General features: G+C 33.0%; 1 long non-coding RNA gene across 1 annotated transcript; it reads left to right on the forward strand.

Moving 5' to 3' along the window:
- The first annotated feature begins 6,601 nt into the window (after positions 1 to 6,601).
- On the forward strand, positions 6,602 to 7,448 carry LOC135124775 (uncharacterized). Its single transcript, XR_010279832.1, has 3 exons — positions 6,602 to 6,731; positions 6,779 to 6,894; positions 7,027 to 7,448. It is a non-coding gene; the product is annotated as an uncharacterized LOC135124775 (long non-coding RNA).
- Positions 7,449 to 25,764: the final 18,316 nt, after the last annotated feature.

The raw sequence follows: 25,764 nt of genomic DNA on the forward strand, positions 1-25,764 counted from the left end.
TGGCTGAAAAATCGAAAAGTCGAAAAATGGAAATATCATAAAATTGAAAAACCCAAAAGCAAAAAATCGAAGAACCAAGAAATCAAAATATCAAAACATCGAAAAATTTAAAAAATGAGACATCGAGAAATCGAGAAATCAAATGGTCCAGAATCGACGAGTCCAAAAACCGAGAGGAAAAGTTAAAAATTGAAAAATTGATGAAGAAATTGAACAATCAAATTATCAGAACATCTGAATTCGATAAATGGAAAATTCAAAAAATTGGAAAATGAAAAAATTTTAAAAAAGAAAAATTGGAAAATCGAAAATTTAAAAATTTGAAAAATTGAAAAATTGAGAAATCGAGATATAAAACAGTCGAAAAATTAAAAAATCTGAAGTTTAACGAAAAATTCAAAATATAAAAAGCAAAAATTCGAGAAATCAAAAAATCCAGGCCTCCAAAACTCGAAAAGTCGAAAAATAGAAATATTTAAAACTCCCAAACCTGAAAGAAATTTCCAAAAAATTGGAAAACCGGCAAACTGAAAAACTAAAATAAAAGCAAAGTCGAAAAATCGAAGCAACAAAAAATTTAAAAATCAAAAATTTCAAAATTCGGCAAATTGTTTTCTAAAAAATTGAAAAATAGAAATCGGGAAATAGAAAAATCTAACATTTTAAAAAATCAATAATTAAAAAATCGAGAAATCGAAACATCAACATTTGAAAAGTTAAAAAATCTAAAATATAAAAACCAAAAAGATGAAAAATTGAAGGATTGAAGTGTTGAAAAATTCCAAAACTGAAATATCGAAAAATTTAAAAGTCCCAAACCTGAAACATTGAAAAATAAAGAAACCAAGAAATCAAAAATTTTTAAATGTTAAATAAAAATTATCGATTAAATAAATGAAAAATAGCAAAACGGAGATAACGAATAATTAAGAAATAGAAATTTGTAAACGGAGATATCCAAAAACCAAAAAAGGAGGAATCGAAAAGTTTCAAAACCGAAGTCGAAAAATGGAAAAATTGAAAAATCAAAAACTTCAAAATCGAAAAATTGAAAGCTGAAAAATCGAAACACTGAAAATCGAGAAATGGGAAAATCAAAATATAAATTAAAAGAGACATCGACATACAGAAAAATTGGAAAATCGAAAAGATAAAAAATCGAAATTTTCAAAATCGAAACATCAAAAACACGAAATATCAAAAAACAGAAAAATCTAAAATTTAAAAATTCGAAAAATTGTTTTCAATGGAAGAACTAAAAATCGGAAAATCTGAGATTTTGAAAATTGTTTAATTGAAACATCGAAAAGTTGAAAAATTGAGAACTCGAAGCATAAAACAGTCGAATAATTGAAAAATCTAGAGTTTAACGAAAAATTCAAAATCCAAAAAGCAAACAATAGAGAAATTAAAAAATATAGGAGTCCAAAACTCGAGAAGTCGAAAAATTGAAACATTGAAAAATCCCAAACCTGAAAAAAATACCCAAAAAATTGGAAAAAATGAGAAATCGAAAAATTAAAATTAAAATAAAGTCGAAAAAGCGAAGCCACAAAAAACTGAAAAATCTAAAATTAAAAAATTCGGCAAATTGTTTTCAATGAAAGAACTAAAAAGTTGAAAAATAGAAATCGAGAAATCGAAAAATCCAAAATATCGCAAAATTGAAACACCGAGAAATTCAAAGATCAAAAAATCAAAAAATAAAAATTCGAAAACCGAAAAAAATTAAAAAATTTAAAAATCGGGTGGTTGAAAAATCGAAAAATCGAAAAATGGAAATATCGTAAAATTGAAAAGCCCAAAAGCAAAAAATTGAAAAACGAAGAAATCAAAATATCGAAACATCGAAAAATTCAAAAAATGAGACATCGAGAAATCGAGAAATCAAAAGGTCGAGAATCGACGAGTCCAAAAACCGAGAGGAGAAGTTAAAAATTGAAAAATTGATGAAGATATTGAACAATCAAATTATCAGAACATCTGAATTCGATAAAAGGAAAAATCAAAAAATTGAAAAATGAAAAAATTTTAAAAAAGAAAAATTGGAAAATCGAAAATTTAAAAATTTGAAAAATTGAAAAATTGTAATAAAGAACTGAAAACTCGAAAACTCGAAAAGTTGAAAACTTGAGAAATCGAGATATAAAACAGTCGAAAAATTGAAAAATCTGAAGTTTAACGAAAAATTCAAAATCCAAAAAGCAAAAAATCGAGAAATCAAAAAATCCAGGAGTTCAAAACTTGAAAAGTCGAAAAATCGAAATATTTAAAAATCCCAAACCTGAAAGAAATTTTAAAAAAATTGGAAAACTGGGAAATTGATAAACTAAAATTAAAAACAAAGTCGAAAAATCGAAACAACAAAGAATTTAAAAATCTAAAATTTCAAAATTCGGCAAATTGTTTTCTAAAAAATTGATAAATAGAAATCCAAAAATCGAAAAATCTAACATTTTAAAAAATGAATAATTAAAAAATCGAGAAATCGAAACATCAACATTCGAAAGGTTAAAAAATCTAAAATATAAAAACCAAAAAGATGAAAAATTGAAGGATTGAAGTATTGAAAAATTCCAAAACTGAAATATCGAAAAATTTAAAAGTCCCAAACCTGAAACCTCGAAAAATAAAGGAATCAAGAAATCAAAAATTTTTAAATGTTAAATAAAAATTATCGATTAAATAAATGAAAGATAGCAAAATGGAGATAACGAATAATTAAGAAATAGAAATTTGAAAAACGGAGATATCCAAAAACCAAAAAAGGAGGAATCGAAAAGTATCAAAACCGAAGTCGAAAAATGGAAAAACTGAAAAATCAAAAACTTCAAAATCGAAAAACTGAAAACTGAAAAATCGAAACACTGAAAATCGAGAAATGGGAAAATAAAAATATAAATTAAACGAGACATCGACAAACAGAAAAATTGGAAAATCGAAAAGATAAAAAATCGAAAATTTTCAAAATCGAAACATTAAGAAAACGAAATATCAAAAAACAAAAAAATCTAAAATTTAAAAATTCGAAAAATTGTTTTCAATGGAAGAACTAAAAATTGGAAAATCTGAAATTTTGAAAATTGAACGATTGAAACATCGAAAAATTGAAAAATCGTTAAATCGAAAAGTTGGAAAATCGAAAAATTTGGGGATCGAAATTTTGAAAAAGTAATGCCAAAACTGAAATATTGAAAAATTGGAAAATGGAAAAGAATCGAAAAATTTTAAAGTTCAAAAACTAAAAAATTAAAATAAAGAAGAACTGAAAACTTGAGAAATCGAAAATCTTAGAATTTTCAAAATTGAAAAATTTAAGCATTGAAAAGTTGAAAAATTGAGAAATCGAGTTATAAAACAGTCGAAAAATTGAAAAATATAGAGTTAAGGAAAAACTAAAAATTCAACAAGTAAAAAATCGAGAAATCAAAAAACCAAGGAATCCAAAAATCGAAATATTGAAAAATCGCAAAACCAAAAGAAATACCCAAAAAATTGAGAAATTAAAAAATTGCAATATTAAGAAATCGAAAAACTAAAAGACCAAAGTCGAAAAATCGTAAGCTTTTTCGAAAAATTGAAAAATCAAAAACTTGCAAAATAGAAAAATTGAAGAATTAAAAAAATTGAATCTTTGGGAAATCGACAAATGGGAAAATAAAATCGAAATATTTAAAAATCGTAAAACTGAAGAGGAAAAATTGAGAAATCGTATCATTGAAACATAGAAAATCTGAGAAATCGAAAAATAAAAAAATCGAGAAATCGAAAATTTGAAGAACTGAAAAATTGAAAAAGCCCCAAATTAGTAGAAAAATTGACACATCTAAAGTGGAAATATGGAGAAACCGAAAAGCCGAAAAATCTCGATAGCGTTATACCATTTGTAGATAAATCGCTTAGAGACGATATTGGCCTGCCTGTGCTCTGGTCTGTACATCAAACAAGTTCTCAGGCGACGAATTATAGCAGAAATTCCAACGAATTTAGAAAAAATTCCTGTGAATTCCGATAAAATTCAAAACAAATTCACTTTTTAACAAGAAATTCTTGTAATTCATAGGCAACTTTAAAAATTCCAGATAACTCAGAGAAACTTTGGTTTCGATTAATTCCACAATTCCAACAATTCAGTAAGTAGTACAACAATTATAGCAAAAATTTCGACCAATTTAGAAAAAAAATATCTCCGTTTAAAGGTGGTTCGTTATTAGGTAAAAGATTGTTATGATTAAATCAAGGTAACATTCCGATCTTGATTAATAATAATAGATGCTTCATCATTTTTGCGAGGTTAAAGTCAATTTCCGTCAGTTTCTGCGTTTTCTGGACCCATAACCTGATATTGTGACGTAAGACGCAAACACATAATTAAACGTATATTAATTTGGACATGCATACATCATTTGGACACTATTAAACGGTCGATTCAGTACGACCAAGACGAACATGTTCGCCACTATATAACCACTCGAAGTCTTGAAAAACCCACCTGAATGAGCACGAGTGACACAATTTTAGTTCTTATCAAAGTCATTCAAAATATATATTTACCTCAATCTATTGTTAATTGAAAAACAATGACCGAACTCAGGATCTAGATGGACTTAAATTTTAAAGATAAGATTAAACTTAGGATCTATTTAAGTTTAGTGTAAATAAAAAAAAATTGTCGAGTCTGGTTTTTATTAATTAATCGAGATATTATCATGTCACTGTTTTTGAATCTTTATGTCATTATGTAGGGGCGTTTTATATATACTAACCACCTACATTCCCTTTGGGGGTACCCCTTTTCATTTACCTGAAACCACTTAACCCAATTTATTGTTTCATTTATGCTTTGAAGGTCCGTGTTGTATTTACGGATTTTATTTACCTGTGGGTCCTGTGTGCAATTTGAAAATGTATTTGTCAATTTGTTGATTGAAATGAGTGTTCAGGACGCGTTGCTCGCTTAAACTGTCACTACTGATTTTATTTTCTACAAATTTTATTATGACACGGAATGAAACTTTATGCACTAAATATCGCCCAGGACGTGAAGAGACTGTAATTTTTGTCCATATTTCGCGAAGTTCGATGTCGAGTCCGCGTCCACCTTAAAAATCCCATTTCTTGTTTTGTTAATTGATGGCTCCGTTCGACTGTTCTTTCTTATCTGATTCTCCCGAGATAGTTTATAGCAGGTTTGTTATCTTAAGCTGGAAATATTTATCCGGGAACGTAATTAATAATTCTCTCGACAAACAAATCCCGTCCAATAATATTTCACAGTGAGAGACATAATTTACTTACAAAATCCGGTGAAATAGTCCAAAGTTGTAGCCTGTATTTTATGGACTATCGATTTACAATAAACCATTGCATTAGCTATTGACATGGCTATACGAATTTAAGTATCGCGACATAAATTTATTTTAAATTTTTACTGAGACGTAACGAAAATGGCAGCAATTCGCTAATGACGCGACCTCAACGGTGAGAAGATCACCCATAAAGCGAAATGTTTACAACTCCAGCTCTTCCGAAAATGAAATAAATAGTGAACAGTTTGCAAAGCGATAAAGCGCTAAATTGTAAATCCTGCGGTAAAGTTCTGCTCGGACGCGGAAGGGATTAAATAGGGCGAAAAGGGCTACGGCAAGTGTTGGTTTATAGTTGGACCGTAAGCAGGTGAGGCCGCTTCAAATTTAAAATGAAATGAATAGCAAGGGCTTAGCATTAATCACCTTAGTTCTGAATTCCGCAAACTTGTTTGCTTTAATTTCAAACGAAAGCGAGAACAGCAAAGTCAGGAAAAAAAAGAAAAGCGGTGTTTTGAGAGCGGACTCAAAAAGCATTTGTTACAACTGTGACTAACCTACTATAAATTATAGTCAAACAAGTTAGCAATAAAAACAAACATGATAACGATAGTCGTTATATTAATTTAATGTTTCGGGTATGACCGGGTAAATAAAAACGTTGCAATATTTACTGATACTGTAATTCGATAAAATGAGTGAGTCGGAGCGTTTTCGCCCAATTCTACATAAATAAAGCAATTACGGTCCGTTAAATCTACAACGCTATCAGTGACAAAGATAACTGAATTTGACTGATAACTATTTATAAAAAATACGATACTACAATAATAGTCGAACTGACCGCTCTAATTTCGTCTTAGATCCTAAGCCCGTCCCAAAATCCTCTAAAAAAGCGCTATTCCTCACAAACCGGCCGGCTTTCTCCCAATCTGAAAATCGGAAGTGCGACTAATCTATTTCGGCTCTTTAACCCTCCGGTAAAAATGTAAATCCGTCCAGGTTTTTACCACATTCGGACCCTCCTCATGTTCAAACGCGACCATCACCGTGTTTATAAATTACCTTTTTGGTTTCTCTCCGCCGTTTGTTTGAATAGACGGCTTCCGGTCTCTGGAGTCGGGACGTCGCGGAACTTTATTTACCGCATCCTAGAGATGTCTTTTCATTTTTCAAAGGGTTTTTTCGAAGGATGTGAATGGGGATGCAAAATGATTTTTCCGGGAGTTTTTTAGCGAAAGCGCCTGCTTGGCAGGTATTGGCAAACATTAACCGATAAGGCTTATCTGCCGATAAAGTATCGATAAAATATCGAAGAGGCGACGAGAGGACACGTATTGGAAGGGTGTCTGCGTTAAAACTTGTTTTTGTTGGTTAAGGGAAAAGGATGCCTGAGTACGAACGACTGGAAGGAGAAGGTGGCTGGTGAGTACCGATTTTTGTTTTTTTGTGAAGATTAATGATGGTTGTAGTGGGGCGTCATGGAGGGCACTCACGTCCTTGGAGAAGAAGTTGATGTTTCTGAGTATTCTTTTGGGGATCGTTGTGTTTGCGCTAACCTTGGCCCTAGCGACTCATAAGTGTCCAGGTATTTTTATTATGCTAATAATATTTATCTTTGATTAACCTCAAAGGTCTAACTTGCCGTTCCAAGCTTTATCAGCGAGTGTTATCAGTGAACAAACTGCGCCTCAGACAGTTTATAACTTTTTCGATTCAGGGCCGGCACCCATAACTACCACTTCACCAGTGACTCCCACCACCCCAAAATCTTCATCTTCGTCAGGCCCTACGACCACAGCATCTTCATCTTCTTCAAGCCCTACGACCACAGCATCTTCATCTTCTTCAGGCCCTACGACCACAGCATCTTCATCTTCTTCAGGCCCTACGACCACAGCATCTTCAACTTCTTCAACGAGTTCTTCGTCTCCAACGGTACCGACGACTCAGAGTACTTCATCTTCCACCAGTGGTGTTTCTTCTACGCAAGAGTCATCGTCTGCGTCTACGGATTCCAGGTCTTCCTCTTCAACACAATGAGGGTCTAAATGTTACATCATAATTTCACGTATCGCGATTTATACAAAATGTGTTAATCAATTTTTTAATAAAACCTCCGACAGTGTCTGAGAACACCAATGTTTGTCTATGTTTTCGTGTTGTCAACACAACCAATTCTTCCACGTCTGCATCCTTAAATAAAACAAACATCACCTCAATACTCATTAATGTTTCCTACCTAAAGAGGCAATCGTTTACCCTTAGTTCGAAACTCGCATTTCTCAGCAAGGCAGCTTTCCAATATTCTCTCGAACAAAATTGATTAGCTTTCGGTGGAGCTTTGGAAGTTTTTCAACTAATTGATATGAAGTTTTTAAATATTTCAACCTGTTTATCTGCGAAGTGAAATAAATTCATTCTGTCATCGCGCAAATTGGCACTTGCCGGAGTTGATTGCGGTTTGTTTGTCGAATTTTTATTCCTGATGGATGAACAAGGGGAAGAATATTTCAAGACAGACTGAGTTTTGAGTAAACACACCTGCTCCGTCATTAATTTTCGAGTAATTAGGGAAATTAAGCTGCGCATTAATTTCAAAGTTGTTTCAACAACTCCAGGTAAGTGCACGTCTTATTCAGCTTGGTTGATGGGTTTACGGGTAGAGAACGTTGCGTCGTGACATTGAACCAAGCTGCTATGAAACTTGAAATTAGTGGAGGGAATTTATGAGTAAACTGTTTTACTAAAACTACTGACTCGACGGATTTTTTTGATAAAGATATTCGCCCGAAGCGCTATTTACGCTTTAAAAATTTTATTAATTTTAAACAAATTTGTTGGTTTTATTTGAATAGCTCGGGGAAAACTGGCCACAAATCCTTAATTAATAGAAAATTCTCAATCAGATGGTGTAACTTTATTTTTCCGATGTAGCAGTGAATATAAAATAGATAATTTAAAATGTTTAACAATTTTAATCGCTTTTTGTGATCTTATTTGAAATATTCCGGCAACTCTGGCCATAGAGCAAGTTTGTAGTGCATCGTACATTGAAAGAACAAGGCTTATATACTTACCACGCTCAAAAAGTGCAAGCTTTGGAGCCCCCTGATTTTCCTCATCGTATAATTTACTGCGAATGGTTATTATAGCAATGTCGTGAACCCCCTAACTTTTTAAATTGTTTTTACAATCTTTAGAATCTCCAGGATCTTCAGGATCTCCAGGATCTCCAGGAGCTCCAGGACCTCTAGAATCTCCAGGATTTCTAGATCCTAGAATCATTAGAAACCTCAGGATCTCTACGACCTCTAAGACCTCTATGACTTCTAGAACCTTTAGGACCTCTAGCATTTCTAGGATCTCCAGGATCTCTAGGATCTCTAGGATTTCTAGAATTTCTAGAATCTGTATGATCTTAACGATCTCTAGAATATCTAGGATCTCCACGATCCTAAGTGCCTCCAAGAGCTCTAGGAGCTCCGGGGTCTCTAGAATCTCTAGAATCACTAGGATTTGTAGATCGCTAAGATCTCTAAGAGCTCTAGGATTTCTAGAAGCTCTAGGGTTTCTAGGATATCTAGGATCTCTATGCTGTCTAAGATTTCTAGGATCTCTAGGATCTCCAGGATCTCTAGGATCTCTAGGATTGTTAGGATCTTTAGTACCGCTAAGATCTCTAGGAACTCTAGAATCTCTGGGAACTCTAGGATCTCTAAAACCTCTAAGACCTCCAGGAGCTCTATCATCTCTAGGATTTTTAGGATCTCTAGGATTTCTAGAATGTCTAGGATCTCTAGAAAATCTAAAATCTCAAAGGATCTCTAGGATCTTTAAAATCTCCAGGATCTCTAGGATCTTTACCATCTCTAGGATCTCTAGGATCTCTAGAAACTCTACATACAATCTCTAGAATCTTTAGACTCTTTAAACTTTTTAGATTTTTCAGACTCTTTAGAATCTTCAAACCCATTCGACGCTTTAGACACTTTAGAGACTCTGGAATCTCTAGAATCTCTAGAATCTTTATAGTCTTTAGAGTCGTCTGAGCTTTTAGAGTCTTTAAAGTCTTTAGGAACTTTAGGATCTTTACGGTCTTTAGGATCTCTAGGATCTTTAGGAGCTCTTTGGACTCTTTGGACTCTTTCGACCCTTTGGACTCTTTGGACTCTTTGGACTCTTTAGACTCTTTAGACATTGTAGACTCTTCAGACCTTTTAAATTCTTTAGACTCGTTAGACTCTGTAACCTCTTTCGACGCTTTAGAATTCTTAGAGACTCTAAAATTTCTAGAATCTATAGAGTGTTTACAGTTTTTAGAATCATAAGATCTCTAGGATATCTAGGACCTCAGTGAACTGTACGATCTCTAGGATCTCTAGGATCTCCAGGCTCTCAAGGAGCTCCAAGACCTGTAGCATCTCCAAGATCTCTAAAATTTCTGGGATCGTTAGGATCACTAGGATCGCTAAGATCTCTAGGAACTCTAAAATGTCTAGTAACTCTAGGAGGTCTAGAATCTCGTGGTCTCTAGAATCTCTAGGATTTCTAGGATTTCTAGAATTTCAAGGATCTGTATGATATCAAAGATCTCAAAGATCTCTAGGATTTCTGGATTATCTAGGATCTCTGGGATCTCTAGGGTATATAGGATCACTAGGATCTCTAGAATCTCTAGAACCCTTCGAATCTTTAGGATCGCTAAGATCTCTAGAAACTCTAGGATCTCTAGAATCTGTAGGAGGTATAAAATCTCATAGTTTTTCGTATTCCTAGGATTTCTAGGATGTCTGAAAACTATAGAATCTCTAAAAGCTCTAAGACTTCTAGGACCTTTAGGATCTCTAGGATTTCTAAAATTTCTAGAATCTGTATGATCTTAAAGATCACTAGAATATCTAGGATTTCCAGGATCCCAAGTGCCTCCAAGAGCTCTAAGATCTCCGGGGTCTCTAGAATATCTAGAATCATTAGGATTTGTAGATCGCTAAGATCTCTAAGAGCTCTAGGATCTATAGAATCTCTAGGGTCTTTAGGATATCTAGGATCTTTATGATGTCTAAGATTTCTAGGACCTCTTGTATCTCCAGGATCTCTAGGATCTGTAGGATTGTTAGGATCTTTAGTACCGCTAAGATCTCTAGGAACTCTAGGTTCTCTAGAATCTCTAGGATTTCTAGGATCTCTAGGATTTCTAGGATCCCTAGGATTTCTGGAATATCTAGGATCTCTAGAAACTCTAAAATCTCAAAAAATTCTATAACCTCGAGAACCTATAGGATCTCTAGGATCTCTAGAATCTCCAGGATCTCTAGGATCTTTACCATCTATAGGATCTCTAGGATCTCTAGAAACTCTACATACAATCTCTAGAATATTTTTAGACTAATTAGACTTTTTAGATTTTTCAGACTCTTTAGAATCTTCAAACCCATTCGACGCTTTAGACTCTTTAGCGGCTCTGGAATCTCTAGAATCTTTATAGTCTTTAGAGTCGTATAAGCTTTTAGAGTCTTTAAAGTCATTAGGAACTTTAGGATCTTTACGGTCTTTAGGATCTCTAGGATCTTTAGGAGCTCTTTGGACTTTTTGGAGTCTTTAGATTCTTTGGACTCTTTGGGCTCCTTAGACTCTTTAGACTTTGTAGACTCTTCAGACCCTTTAAATTCTTTAGACTCGTTAGACTCTGTAACCTATTTCGACGCTTTAGACTTCTTAGAGACTCTAAAATTTCTAGAATCTCTAGAGTGTTTATAGTTTTTAGAATCATTAGGATCTAAAGGATATCTAGGATCTCTATGAACTGTACGATCTCTAGGATCTCTAGGACCTCCAGGCTCTCAAGGAGCTCCAAGATCTCTAAAATTTCTGGGATCGTTAGGATCACTAGGATCGCTAAGATCTCTAAGAACTCTAAAATATCTAGAATCACATGGTCTCTAGAATCTCTAGGATTTCTAGGATTTCTAGAATCTCTAGGATTTCTGGAATATCTAGGATCTCTGGGATTTCTAGGGTATATAGAATCTCTAGGATCTCTAGCATCTCTAGAATCTCTAGAACCCTTAGAATCTTTAGGATCGCTAAGATTTCTAGAAATTCTAGGATCTCTAGAATTTGTAGAAGGCATAAAATCTCATGGTTTTTCGTATTCCTAGGATTTCTAAGGGAACTCTAGAATCTATAAAACCTCTAAGACTTCTAGGACCTTTAGGATCTCTAGGATTTCTAGAATTTCTAGAATCTGTATGATCTTAAAGATCTCTAGAATATATAGGATCTCCGGGGTCCCAAGTGCCTCCAAGAGCTCTAGGATTTCCGGGATCTCTAGAATCTCTAGAATCATTAGGATTTGTAGATCGCTAAGATCTCTAAGAACTCTAGGATCTCTAGAATTTCTAGGGTCACTAGGATATCTAGGATCTCTATGATGTCTAAGATTTCTAGGATCTCTAGGATCTCCACGATCTCTAGAATCTCTGGGATCCTTAGGATCTTTATTACTGCTAAGATCTTTAGGAACTCTAGGTTCTCTAGAATCTCTAGGAGCTCTAGGATCTCTGGGAACTCTAGGATCTCCAAAACCTCTAAGACCTCTAGGAACTCTATCATCTCTACGATTTCTAGGATCTCTAGAGTATCTACGATCTCTAGGATCTGTAGGATCTCTAGAATCTCTAGAATCCCTAGAATCTTTAGGATCGCTAAGATCTCTAGAAACTCTAGGATCTCTAGAATCTGTAATAGGTGTAGAGTCTCATGATTTTTCGTATTCCTAGTATCTCTAGGATTTCTAGAATTTCTAGAATCTGTATGATCTTAAAGATCTCTAGGATCTCTAGAATCTCCAGGATCCCAAGTGCCTCCAAGAGCTCTAGGATCTCCAGAATCTCTAGAATCATTAGGATTTGTAGATCGCTAAGATCTCTAGGAACTCTAGGAACTCTAGAATCTCTAGGATCTCTAGGATATCTAGGATCTCTATCATGTCTAAGATTTCTAGGATCTCTAGGATCTCCAGGATATCTAGAATCTCTAAAATCGTTAGGATTTGTAGATCGCTAAGATCTCTAGGATCTCTGGGAACTCTAGAATATCTAAAACCTCTAAGACCTCTAGGAGCTCTATCATTCTAGAATTTCTAGAAACTCTAGGATCTCTAGGATCTCTGGAATCTCTAGAATCGCTAGGATATTAAGATTTTTAAGATCTCTACGATATCTATGATCTATTGGACCTCTAAGACCTATAGGCCGTCTAGAATCTCCAGGACCTCCAAAATATCTAGGTTCTCTAGGATCTGTCGTATCTATAGAATCTTTAGGATCTCTAGGATCTCTAAGATCTCTATGATGTCTAAGATTTCTAGGATCTCTAGGATCTTCAGGATATCTAGAATCTCTAGGATCGTTAGGATTTGTAGATGGTTAGAATCTCTAGGATCTCTGGGAACTCTAGAATCTCTAAAACCTCTAAGACCTCTAGGAGCTCTATCATTCTAGGATTTCTAGAAACTTTAGGATCTCTAGGATCTCTGGAATCTCTAGAATCGCTAGGATATTTAAGAGTTTTAAAATCTCTAGGATATCTATGATCTATAGGACCTCTAGGACCTCTAGGCCGTCTAGAATCTCCAGGACCTCCAAAATATCTAGGTTCTCTAGGATCTCTAAAAACTCTAGGATTTCTAGAAACTCTAGAATCTCTAGTAACTTTCGAATTTCTAGAATCTCAAGAATCCCCAAAATCTCTAGAATTCCTGAAATCTCTAGAATCTTTAGAATCTTTAGAATCTTTAGAATCTTTAGAATCTTTAGAATCTTTAGAATCTTTAGAATCTTTAGAATCTTTAGAATCTTTAGAATCTTTAGAATCTTTAGAATCTTTAGAATCTTTAGAATCTTTAGAATCTTTAGAATCTTTAGAATCTTTAGAATCTTTAGAATCTTTAGAATCTTTAGAATCTTTAGAATCTTTAGAATCTTTAGAATCTTTAGAATCTTTAGAATCTTTAGAATCTTTAGAATCTTTAGAATCTTTAGAATCTTTAGAATCTTTAGAATCTTTAGAATCTTTAGAATCTTTAGAATCTTTAGAATCTTTAGAATCTTTAGAATCTTTAGAATCTTTAGAATCTTTAGAATCTTTAGAATCTTTAGAATCTTTAGAATCTTTAGAATCTTTAGAATCTTTAGAATCTTTAGAATCTTTAGAATCTTTAGAATCTTTAGAATCTTTAGAATCTTTAGAATCTTTAGAATCTTTAGAATCTTTAGAATCTTTAGAATCTTTAGAACCTTTAGAATCTTTAGAACCTTTAGAACCTTTAGAATCTTTAGAATCTTTAGAATCTCTAGAATCTCTAGAATCTCTAGAATCTTTAGAATCTTTAGAATCTTTAGAATCTTTAGAATCTTTAGAATCTTTAGAATCTTTAGAATCTTTAGAATCTTTAGAATCTTTAGAATCTTTAGAATCTTTAGAATCTTTAGAATCTTTAGAATCTTTAGAATCTTTAGAATCTTTAGAATCTTTAGAATCTTTAGAATCTTTAGAATCTTTAGAATCTTTAGAATCTTTAAAATCTTTAGAATCTTTAGAATCTTCAGATTCTTTAGGATCTTAAGACTATTTAGATTCTACAGACGCTAATTTGTTTAGAATTTTCAGAGTTCTCCTTCGGTTCTTTCAATCTTTGGAAATTTTGGACACTTTAGAATTACTAGACTTATTTAGAATTTCTAGAGTTGTTAGTACCTCCAGGAACTTTAAAATTCAAAAATGTATTGGATATTTCTTAAATTTAGAATCTTAGGTTTGTAGTTTATTTACAATCTTTTTAGTTTATAGTACACTTATATGGAATCTTTGAGATCTTTAGAAGGTCTCGAATCTTTAAAATTTTGAAAGCTTTCAAATCATTTGGATCTTTAACCCTTAGAAACTTGGGAACCTTTAAAATATCTAGATTCATTGGAATTTCTGTTAGAACTTACAGATTTTTATAAACTGTAGGCCCTTCAGTATCTCTGTTATTATAAAGATTTTTAGATCTTCTTCTTTTAATTAACTGGACTCTGTGGAATCTCTGGAATTCTTTGCACTCCTGAAGGCCCTTTAGAATTTTTAAATTGCCAGTAGAAATTTCTTAAATCCTTGTAGTACTAAGAGCTGCAAATGACTTAAAAAATTTGGACTCTTTCCACGAATTCGGTAAAACTTCTAAAATTTCAATAAAACTACAATTGTGTAAAGTCTATAATTTTTGATTTTCAATATTTCGAAAATTTTCAGATTTTTAAAGAAAACAAAACTTCAGGAATGGTGGAACCAACAATAATAAAAAAATGTTTGTGGGTTTTAGACAAAACATTTGTTTTAATTTATTGTTACACAATAATAATCCGCCTTTGTTTAGCTATGCAATGGTGCAAACGTCAAAACTAAAGTTTGAGCTTTCGAGGCTTTGTGGATTGGCGTTTAAGCGGGTTGTCGGTGACTTTTCATTCTGCAGAAGTCTCGTTTTAAGAATTGTCTCGAGCCTACCCTCGAGACGAAATAAATAATTCGTGATAAAGTTTCGGAGCGAAATGTGTGTCTGGAATCTCATTTGCTTAAATAATAACTGATTAAGTTTGCGGAGTGCTGCGGTTCCGAGCAGGTTTCTGAAAATGAGACAATTTATACAGGTAGCAGGGCGAGGCAGTTTTCTGTTTATCCAATTGGGCGTCTGAGGAAAAATGCCACAACGCATTGATTGCCACATTTCATCGCCCTCTCTCAAAGGTAATTTGAATTAGGGCTTATCCGAACGTATTGCGCTTAGTAAATATGACGTAATGCATATAAACAAGCCGGTTGTGTACATTTGCATTAGTACGATTGGCTCGCATATGCTCCGACAATAAATTACTTCCATCAATTAAACGTTTACATAATTGTAAACTCTGTTTTATTTCCGCTTCCATCTGCTTAACAATAACGGGGAAATATGGAAAACATGATATAGAGTTTCGATCATCGACACAAAACGGGCACACTGACAAAAAGGTAATGATTTATTGTGAATGTTTTGCTCGACCATTCGATGTGTTTACACTACGGCTTAATCCCGAGGTGTGATTTATTAGTTTATTAAGTGTATCTATTGTCCTATTTTAGTTTTACCGAAAGCAACGCGCCACTCTGAGTTATGGCCTCGCTTGCACCCGAAATGCAACTTAACTCAAAACTCCTCGAGTCGTGCGGTACACAATCAACAATCTGTAAATAATTCCTTATCTGCAATATATCCAGCAGCACGGCGTGTTATACTTTCATAACTCCACGGGAGATTGCACCCCATTGTCAGTTTTCGCAACTTATTTTTTCCCCTTAAATAATATTTTTACCCCACTACACCTATTATTAAATCCTTTCGTTGTCACAAATTTATTTCCGCTGAGATTTCGCTCTATACTTCCAGTTCCCTTACCCATCAATTTTTTACAAATATTACCCACAGGATTTATGGCGCCTTCAATTTTTATAGCTCCTTACCTTTCGCCAAAAATCACTGCTGGAATAAAGAAGGAAAAATAGTGCGTAGTAAAAATCGGACAAGTGCTATCGCATGCTCTAGGTTTACTAATTGCGGGATTTAAGGGTCTCTAGATAGCTGTGCTTCTTTTGCACGAATCAAATACTCGCAATAAATTGTAGCGAGCGCTATGACCTGGACACTTTTTCGTGATCAACGTTGAATAAATTTGTCAAGAATGGGCTAACAGATAGCTAATTTACTTATTAATTTTTCCTAATATATACTCTACCTGCGGCTCCTTCTACTTTTTCACCTTATTCCGACTATAGAGTCAAGACAGCTGAATGAGGGATGGGGTTTGAGCTAGAATTAAACTCCTTATTTGTTTTTTCAGTGGAAAAGTAAGACCGGAAATATTTCCTTTGTCTTTTTACTTAGAAAATTAGAAAATTCACCATTTCCGCGGGCACAATCGGGTTTGGGTAAAAACTGTATCAATTTTACGAGTTTTAAATATCTCGACTTTGACCTTTTCACTTTTAGAAACTCTCAATTTTTCTATTTTTCAATTAATGGATGTTTTGATTTTCCCATTTCTTGACTTTCAGCTGTTGAGATTTTTCAGTTTTTCAATTCTTCAATTTTTACGATTTCTCAAGTTTTCTGTTTTTCAAGTTTTCTATTTTTTAAGGTTTCGATTTTTCAACTTCATTTTTTTGATATTTCAATTTCTCAATTTTTAAATTTTTTGATTTCTCAGTTTTTGGAGCTTTGATTTTTAAGATTTTTCAGTTTTTCTTTCATTTTTTAATTTTTCGAAATTTCAGTTGTGGGGTTGTTCAGTTTATTTATTGTTCAATTTGTCGATTTTACAATTTCTCAATTTTTCAATTCCACGATTTTCAATGTCGATTTTTCAGTTTTTCAAATTTGACTTTTATAAACTCAGTCTTTTGATTTTTCATGTCTTCAATTCTTAAATTTTTCAATTTTTTAGGTTTTTGATTTTTCAATTTTTTAATTTCTGAGTTCTTGGAGATTTCAGTTTAGAGATTTTTCATTTTTCCATTCTTCAGTTTTTCTTTCATTTTTCAATGATTCGAAATTACAGTTAATTAGTAAGTCAATTACAAGGGATAAGTCAATTACAAGGAATTTTTCGGATTATTTATCATTCTATTCTTCGATTTTCCAATTTTTCAATTCTTGACTTTTCTAAATTCTTAATTTTTCGATTTTCCCATTGCTTGACTTCCGACTGTTTCGATTTTCAAGTTTTTCATTTTTGAATTTTTCCATTTTTTTAAGGTTTTGATATTTCGACTTCAATTTTTTGATTTTTCTATTTCTCAAATTTTCAATTTTTTAGATTCTGAGTTTTCGGATATTTCAGTTTTTCCATTGGTCAGTTTTTCTTTCATTTTTCAGTTTTTCGATATTTCAGTTTTGGGAGTTTTCAATATTTCGATTCTTCGACTTTTCGATTTTTGACTTCGGGATTTTTCGATGTGTCGATTTTTTTACTTTTTCGATTGTTCAATTTTTCGATTTTTAGATTTCAGATTTTTCGATTACTCGATTTTTCATTTCAATTCTTCAAGTTTTCGAATTTTTCAAATGTTTCGATTTCTTAATTTTCGCTCCTTCAACTTCTCGGTTTTTCAAATTTTCGATTTCAATTTTTCAAATTTGACTTTTATAAACTCTGAATTTTTCGATTTTTCAATTAATCCATGGTTTGATTTTTCCATTTCTTGAATTTAGTGTTTCGATTTCTTTTTTCTTCAGTTCTTCGATTTTTCGACTTCACTTTTTGATTTTTCGATTTCTTAATTTTTCGATTTTTTAGATTCTCAGTTTTTGGATATTTCAGTTTTCGGATTTTTCACTGTTCCATTTTTCAGTTTTTCGATATTTCGGTTTTGGGATTTTTCAGGTTTTCCATTTGTCATTTTTCTATCATTTTTCAGTTTTTCGATATCTCAGTTTTGAGAGTTTTCAATATTTCGATTTTTCGATTTTTCGACTCCTGGATTTTTCGATGTGTCGATTTTAGAACTTTCTGGATTTTTGATACTTTCATTTTTCAATTTTTAAAATTTTAGATTTTTCGATTTCCCGATTTTTCATTTCAGTTCTTCGATATTGCAATTTTTCAAGTTTCTGAATTTTTCAAATGTTTCGATTTCTTAATCTTTCCATTTTTCGAGTAACCGGTTTTTTAATTGTCGTTTTTTGAAATTTTCGATTTTTCAGTTTTTCAAATTTGACTTTTATGAACTCAATTTTTCGATTTTTCAATTAATCGTTGTTTTGATTTTCCCATTTCTTGACTTTCCAGTGTTTCGATTTGCTTTTTCATAAATTCTTCAATTTTTCAGGTTTTCAGGTTTTCGATTTTTCAATTTTTCGATTTTTTAAGGTTTCAATTTTACGACTTCACTTTTTTGATGTTTCGATTTCTCAATTTTTCGTTTTTTTTTTATTCTCAGATTTTGGATGTCAGTTTTCGGATTTTTCAGTTTTTTTTATTTTTCAGTTTTTCAATGTTTCAGTTTTGGGATTTTTCAATATTTCGATTCTTCGACTTTTCGATTTTTGACTTTTACATTTTTCGATGTGTCGATCTTCTTACTTTTTCGATTTTTAAATGTTAGATTTTTCAGTTTTTTGATATTTTAATTTTTCGATTTTTAAAATTTTAGGTTTTTTACTCGATTTGTCATTTCAGTTCTTCGATATTTCAATTTGTCAAGTTTTCGAATTTTTTAAATGTTTCGATTTCTTAATGTTTAGATTTTTCGACTTCCTGGTTTAAATTTTTTGTATTTTAATTTTTCGATTTTTTATTTTGACCTATTTCGGCTTTTCCAGTTTTCCATTTTACGTTTTTTATTTTTCCCCTTTTCCAAGTTTACAACTTTTAATTTTTTGTTTTTTTCGATTTCGCAATTTTCCGATTTTTCGACTTCATAACTTTTCGATATCTCGATTTTTTGATCTTTCGGTTTCTCAATATTTCAATTTTTCAATTTTTCGAATTTCGAAATTTTATATTTGGATTTTTCGATGTTGTGGCCTATTTTGGTTTCTCAATTGTTCGATTTTCTGACTCCTCGATTTCTTAATCTATTGATTTTTCGTTTTCTGGGTTTTTGATTTTCCAGTTTTTCGATATTTCGATTTTCCAGTTTTTCGATTTGCAGTTTCGATTTTTCGATTTTTCGTTTTTCGATTTTTAAATTTCAGATTTTTGAATTCTACATTTTTTCGATTTTTGGTGTTGCGATGTTTCTATTTTCACTTCTTGAAAATTTCAATTTTTCGGTTTTACGATTTTTTAAAGGTTCGATTTCTTGATATCAAGGTTTTTCGATTTTTAAAACTTTTAGATTTCTCGATTGTTCTAATTTTCGATTAATTTAATATTTCATTTTCTTTTCTCAGAGTTAATATCATACAATGAATCAAAAATAACAAAATTTTTGAAATTTCACGTAATACATTTTCTTGTAGTCTTCGGGCCCCAGAAGTCATTGCCGCTTTCATTTCTTCGATAACTCCAGAATCGTCTTTCGAAATATATAAAAATATGCAAAATACCACCAATACTCCGCCAATTTTCAACAAAATTTTCGAAATTTCATTTAATACATTTTCTTGTAGCTTTCGGGTCACAGAAGTCATTGCCGCTTTCATTTCTTCGATATCTCCAATGGTTCTTCCAGAATCGTCATTTGAAGTTTATAAAAATATGCAAAATACGACCAATTTTCAACTAAATTTTGGAAATTTTATTTACTACATTTTCTTGTAGTTTTCGGGTCGCAGATGTCATTGCCGCTTTCATTTCTTCGATATCTCCAATGGTTCTTCCAGAATCGTGCTTTGAAATTTATAAAAATATGCAAAATACGACCAATTTTCCGCCAATTTTCAACAAAATTTTGGAAATTTCATTTAATACATTTTCTTGTAGTTTTCGGGTCGCAGAAGTCATTGCCGCTCTCATTTCTTCGATATCTCCAATGGTTCTTCCAGAATCGTCCTTCGAAATATACAAAAATGTACAAAATATCACCAATATTATTGGAACAATTTTCAACAAAATTTTCGAAATTTCACTAAATATATTTTCTTGTAGATTTCAGGCCGCAGAAATCATTGCCACTTTCATTTCTTCGATAACTCCAATGGTTCTTCCACAATCGTCTTTCGAAATATATAAAAATATGCAAAATACGACCAATTTTCCGCTAATTTTCAACAAAATTTTCGAAATTTCACTTAATACATTTTCTTGTAGATTTCGGGCCGCAGAAGTCATTGCCGCTTTCATTTCTTCGATAACTCCAATGGTTCTTCCAGAATCGTGCTTTGAAATTTATAAAAATATGCAAAATACGACCAATTTTCCGCCAATTTTCAACAAAATTTTGGAAATTTTATTTAATACATTTTCTTGTAGTTTTCGGGTCGCAGAAATCATTGCCACTTTCATTTTTTCGATAACTCCAATGGTTCTTCCAGAATCGTCCTTCGAAATATATAAAAATATGCAAAATACGACCAATTTTCCGCCAATTTTCAACAAAATTTTCGAAATTTCACTTAATAAATTTTCTTGTAGTTTTCGGGTCGCAGAAGTCATTGCCGCTTTCATTGTATCGATAACTCCAATGGTTCTTCCAGAATCCTCCTTTGAAATTTATAAAAATATGCAAAATTTGACCAATTTTCCACCAATTTTCAACAAAATATTCGAAATTTCACTAAATACATTTTCTTGTAGATTTCGGGCCGCAGAAGTCATTGCCGCTTTCATTTCTTCGATAACTCAATTGGTTATTCTAGAATCGTCCTTTGAAATATATGAAAATATGCAAAATTTTCGACTAATTTTCAGCAAAATTTTCGAAATTTCTCTTAATACATTTTCTTGTAGATTTCGGGCCGCAGAAGTCATTGCCGCTTTCATTGTATCGATAACTCCAATGGTTCTTCCAGAATCCTCCTTTGAAATTTATAAAAATATGCAAAATATGACCAATTTTACACCAATTTTCAACAAAATATTCGAAATTTCACTAAATACATTTTCTTGTAGATTTCGGGCCGCAGCGGTCATTGCCGCTTTCATTTCTTCGATAACTCCAATGGTTCTTCCAGAATCGTCCTTTGAAATTTATAAAAATATCCAAAATACCACCAATTTTCCGCCAATTTTCAACAAAATTTTTAAAATTTTACTTAATACATTTTCTTGTAGTTTTCGGACCGCAGAATTCATTGCCGCTGTCATTTCTTCGATAACTCCATTGGTAATTCCAGAATGATTCTTTGAAATATATGAAAATATGCAAAATTTTCTACTAATTTTCAGCAAAATTTTCGAAATTTCTCGTAATACATTTTCTTGTAGATTTCGGGCCGCAGAAGTCATTGCCGCTTTCATTTTTTCGATATCTCCAATGGTTCTTCCAGAATCCTCCTTTGAAATTTATAAAAATATGCAAAATACGACCAATTGTCCTCCAATTTTCAGCAAAATTTTCGAAATTTCACTTAATACATTTTCTTGTAGATTTCGGGCCGCAGAAGTTATTGCCGCTTTCATTTCTTCGATAACTCCAATGTTTCTTCCAGAATCGTCCTTTGAAATATATAAAAACATGCAAAATCCCATCAATTTTTGGGGGGTGAGTATACTTCCCCTCCCCAAAATTACAACGTCTACAAACACACTGGACGTAGCAAAATATTAATTGTCAATATTTACAAAATTATCCTGAAATTTGTATCGTAATTATCAAAACTGTTTTTTATATCTCGCTCCAGTTGTATAGAGTGTATCAAAACTTACATCTTAAGATGTGTCTTGAATGTATAATGTTGGTGAAGTGCTGATAAAAGCGGAGACTAAATCATGTCTCATTTACACGTTTTGTTTACACCGTTACCATGGAAACCGTGCGTCTAGTCTATGTATTTGGCCGGAATCGAGCCCAGCTCGAATGAATTCAGTAGAAAATTTAGTAAAAAATCGTCCTCTGCTTTACGACGGTAAAATATTTAGGGAGAACTACTCCCGATTTATTAATAAAAAAACGTGTTCATGACAAAACGAGAGATATTTTAAGCAAATAATATTGTTTAAGTCATCAATCAAATTCTGTCCCTCTATTTTAAAAGGTCACAAACCGCCACTGATAAATCATCGTATCGACTATGTCAACGTCAAAATTGTTACATCTGACTATACCTTACTTGCGGCTCTCTAGTTTTCTTTTTAAATATCTCTAAATTCTCAAAGATATATTTTATCGATTCAGTACTCGATGCCGTTCCTCCAAGTTAAGAGAGAAATAAGTGGTAGGGGAAGCTGCACTTAGAATCTAGATTAGGAAGTAGTCATGAACCATATTTTGTTGCAATGTTCATTGATTGTGAAGATATTAACAACGAATTTGTGTAAAAAAAAGAACGTCAATGTCGTCAGACAGATTTTTTTTAACTATTGTGCGTACGCAGGTACATTTTCTCCCGTTCTCGTAAATCGTGATTTTTTCGTGCAGAAGTCTACCATCTCTCCGCCCGTCCTCCCGTAAACTGTATGGATTATGAATCGATCCCCTTTTTCCAAGTGTGGGCGAATCCCGTTATGGATAGCGTCTCTGACCCTGTCTGAAAATCCCTCCTTGAAAAATGCCTAATTCCTTCCAGCCCGCCACGCAATAATATTCGACCTTTCGCAATCGTGTATTTTAGCGTTTTTAATTAAGAGTTGTTGGCCACGTCGCCCAAATAAAAGCAACAAGACCGTCAGCACTCGCACAGAGATAATGGCATTGCAGATAAAAGCATACAGTTTAAAAGTTTAAATAAAAACCTCCCGTATTCATAAGTTATCGCCGACCATAAAAATCCTGCAGTATCATAGAGCGATTAATGTTCCTTAACGTTTCCGTGCCACAGCATTAAACATTCGCCCTCTGCCACGATCGCATTTATCAGGCCAAGATTTCAATTATATCCACCTGTACAGATCCCGAAACATCGCGAAAACAGCGATCGCGAGTGATATATTGCTTTATTTGCGCAAAAAGTTTAAGGATAACGCGGCCGCTTTTTAATTGGAGACTAAATTCAATTTATTTTTTTCCCACGGGGAGGGCGGCGTAAACACGACACTTTGTTGCGTTTAAACTTTTTTAATGACGCGTTATTGGGGTTACTTTCTCATAAATGTTACGATAAAAATTTTAGTGCCATGGGCAGGGGAGACGTGGAATATATACCGGCTGCGCCAAAAACGCGTTCGAATCATAGACCGTGGCACTTGACAAAACGACTACTAAAAAACCCGTTCCCATGACAGTCTTTGCTTAAACACGCATACATTCTATTTTAGTCGAGCTTCCGTTTCCCTAATTGAATGTTAGTCACGTCAAGCCAATCCATTCCTACAAGAATGAACATGTTAATCTCGTTCCAACAAAAAATAAATAACTTTTGTTAACCCATCAAGTTGTTGTCATTTTTATATGTCGTGCTGCGTGTTCGAGGCTGTGCAATCCTGTTGTTCATACTTTTTATGTTGCATCAGTCATCTCTGGAGGATATCAAAGCCATTTCCGTCCACTCATATTTCCAAAAGTCCAACACTGTTTCCCATTTAGACGAAACCGAAACAGTAAACATCCGGATGGCTCTCTTGCGACTTTGATAGTAAAATCGATCGCAAGTCTGGCTCCTCTTTGTGTCTTATCTTTTCGATCCGCATTTATTAAAAGTTGCTGAAGTCGTGGATTTAATTTAAATGTTATTTGAACATGTTTCGCCGATGAAAACGTGTCCATTAAGGCAAATGCTTCGGCGAAAGTGAACGCGGAGCTCATACTTATTTCATAAAAGCTTTATTTTTATTTTTTGTCGTTTGGATAAAAACAAACAGAAGCGCTGAATACGAAAAGAACGACATTTCGACTGCCTACACACAAAAAATCAGTTTGTAATAACCCATTGACGTCACACCGTCTTCATAACATTTAAGTTGACACAAAAAGCGAAATCCTCAATTCTCTTGATGGATAGCGAGCTCGTTTTTGTTCATACAATATACATAATTAAGTACTTGTAATGATTTGGATTTTGGACTTGTTTAAGTTGTGCGTTTAACAAAGTGCTTCCTGGTGGTCCCTCACGCTTGAAGCGCGAAGTCATCAAATAATAACAAAAGGATCCGTCCCGGCGTTTTATTCCATCTAGTTATGTGCCCCCACAGGCAAATAACGTTTGATTTGTTGTCGAGTGTATAAACATTCATTGGACTGATTCATATTTTTCGATTCTATTGTGCGGACTCTGGGGAAATGCTTCTACATACACACATAAAGATAACGTATCGATATTGTTATGGATATTACTTTTCCACAGTTGCAGCCTGTAAATTTTCAATAAAATTCGACGACAAACAGCACGGAAACGCTTCAAAGTTGTTTGGTCTTTTCCTTTTAAACTTTTGATAAGCTCATCTATTACCGATTTCGGCTCTGTAAAAGAAACGGCCCGATATAACGATCACTCGCCTTAATGCCACTTTCATGCGTCAACTGTCAATAAACAATTCAAGATAAAGTATCATTGCTTGGAGCCGGGGGAGGATTTATAGTTAACACGGCTCCACCTTAGGCGGCTCGAGCCAATTCTGGCTCTAGACATTTTATTTCTTCTGTCTGATGGGAAAAGATTAGCTCCAAATTGCAGCTAAGCACAACATGACGACGATAAATGTGGAAGTGGTAAATGTCGCGGAAAAATTTTTAAATGCCAAAACACACTCTGTCAAACGCAAACGGCAGGCTAAATTAATTTTTTTCTTACAGTCTTTTATAAGCAAGCAATAGCCCCGCCCACCCACCCCCTATTTATTCCAGTGACCATTCTCAATATTGTTCAGTCATTTACCAAATTCAGCCTTATCTTAAGAAATACTATCCCCGCCCACCCGCCCTCTATTTTCTTAGAGGGTATGTAATTTTCCACCGTTGCTCGTATCTTAACAAGTACAAGCTCCGTTCACTAATCCTTTATTTTCTTGAGGATAAGTCATTTACAAAAGTCAGTCCTATCTTAATAGGTAAAAAGCGCTAATCGTAATTTTTGTTTTATTAATAGCTATAAGATTTATTTTTTATTTCAGAAGAAAAAAGGAGAGAATTTTTTTAGGGAGGGTTTTATAGGCAAGCAATAGCCTCGCCCACCCACCCCTTCTTCATTCCAGTGATCACTTTAGTTAAATATATTGTTGCTTAAGGAAATTTATTTTGGTTTAATAAAGTTAAAGTTTTTTTCTTAAAGTTTGTTTTTAGCAAGTTTAATTTCCTTTCAGACATTCGCTGATCCAAACAAATTGCTAATCCGAACACACCTTTTCCAACAATTTCAAAATATTTCAAAAATCAACACGTTAAATTTTTTAATAAAAAATTTGAGGCCTTTTCATGTATTTTTAGTTAACGCTTCCAAAATCTCAATTTTTGAATTTTTGATCGTTTTCAGACCACTTTCCTTGAAAATTATTGCAAAATTACAATAAAAAAAATATATATGTATTTTCAAATCGAATATACGAAAATCTTGGTCTGGGATTGTCAACACGTTATGTTTCTCGTCAACATTTTTTGTGAATTTTTTGTCAATTTTTCCAAAATCTCAACTTTTCAATTGTGAAATTTTCGACCGTTTCTTGAATATCCCACGAAAATTACTTAAAGAGATCTTCTTGTAGTCTTCGACTTGTAGAACTTATTTTCGTCTTCGTTTGTACGAAAATTCCTACAATTTTTCTAGAACTGATAAAACCAAAAATTACAATTTTTACGATATGTAAAGAATAGAATTTTTAAAGTATTTCGAAAAAATTGTCCGGGA

The sequence above is a fragment of the Zophobas morio genome, unplaced genomic scaffold (genome assembly GCF_036711695.1).
Source record: "Zophobas morio isolate AGI-343-1 ecotype UQ-CSIRO unplaced genomic scaffold, CSIRO_AGI_Zmor_V1 ptg000008l, whole genome shotgun sequence".
NCBI lineage: Eukaryota > Metazoa > Arthropoda > Insecta > Coleoptera > Tenebrionidae > Zophobas > Zophobas morio.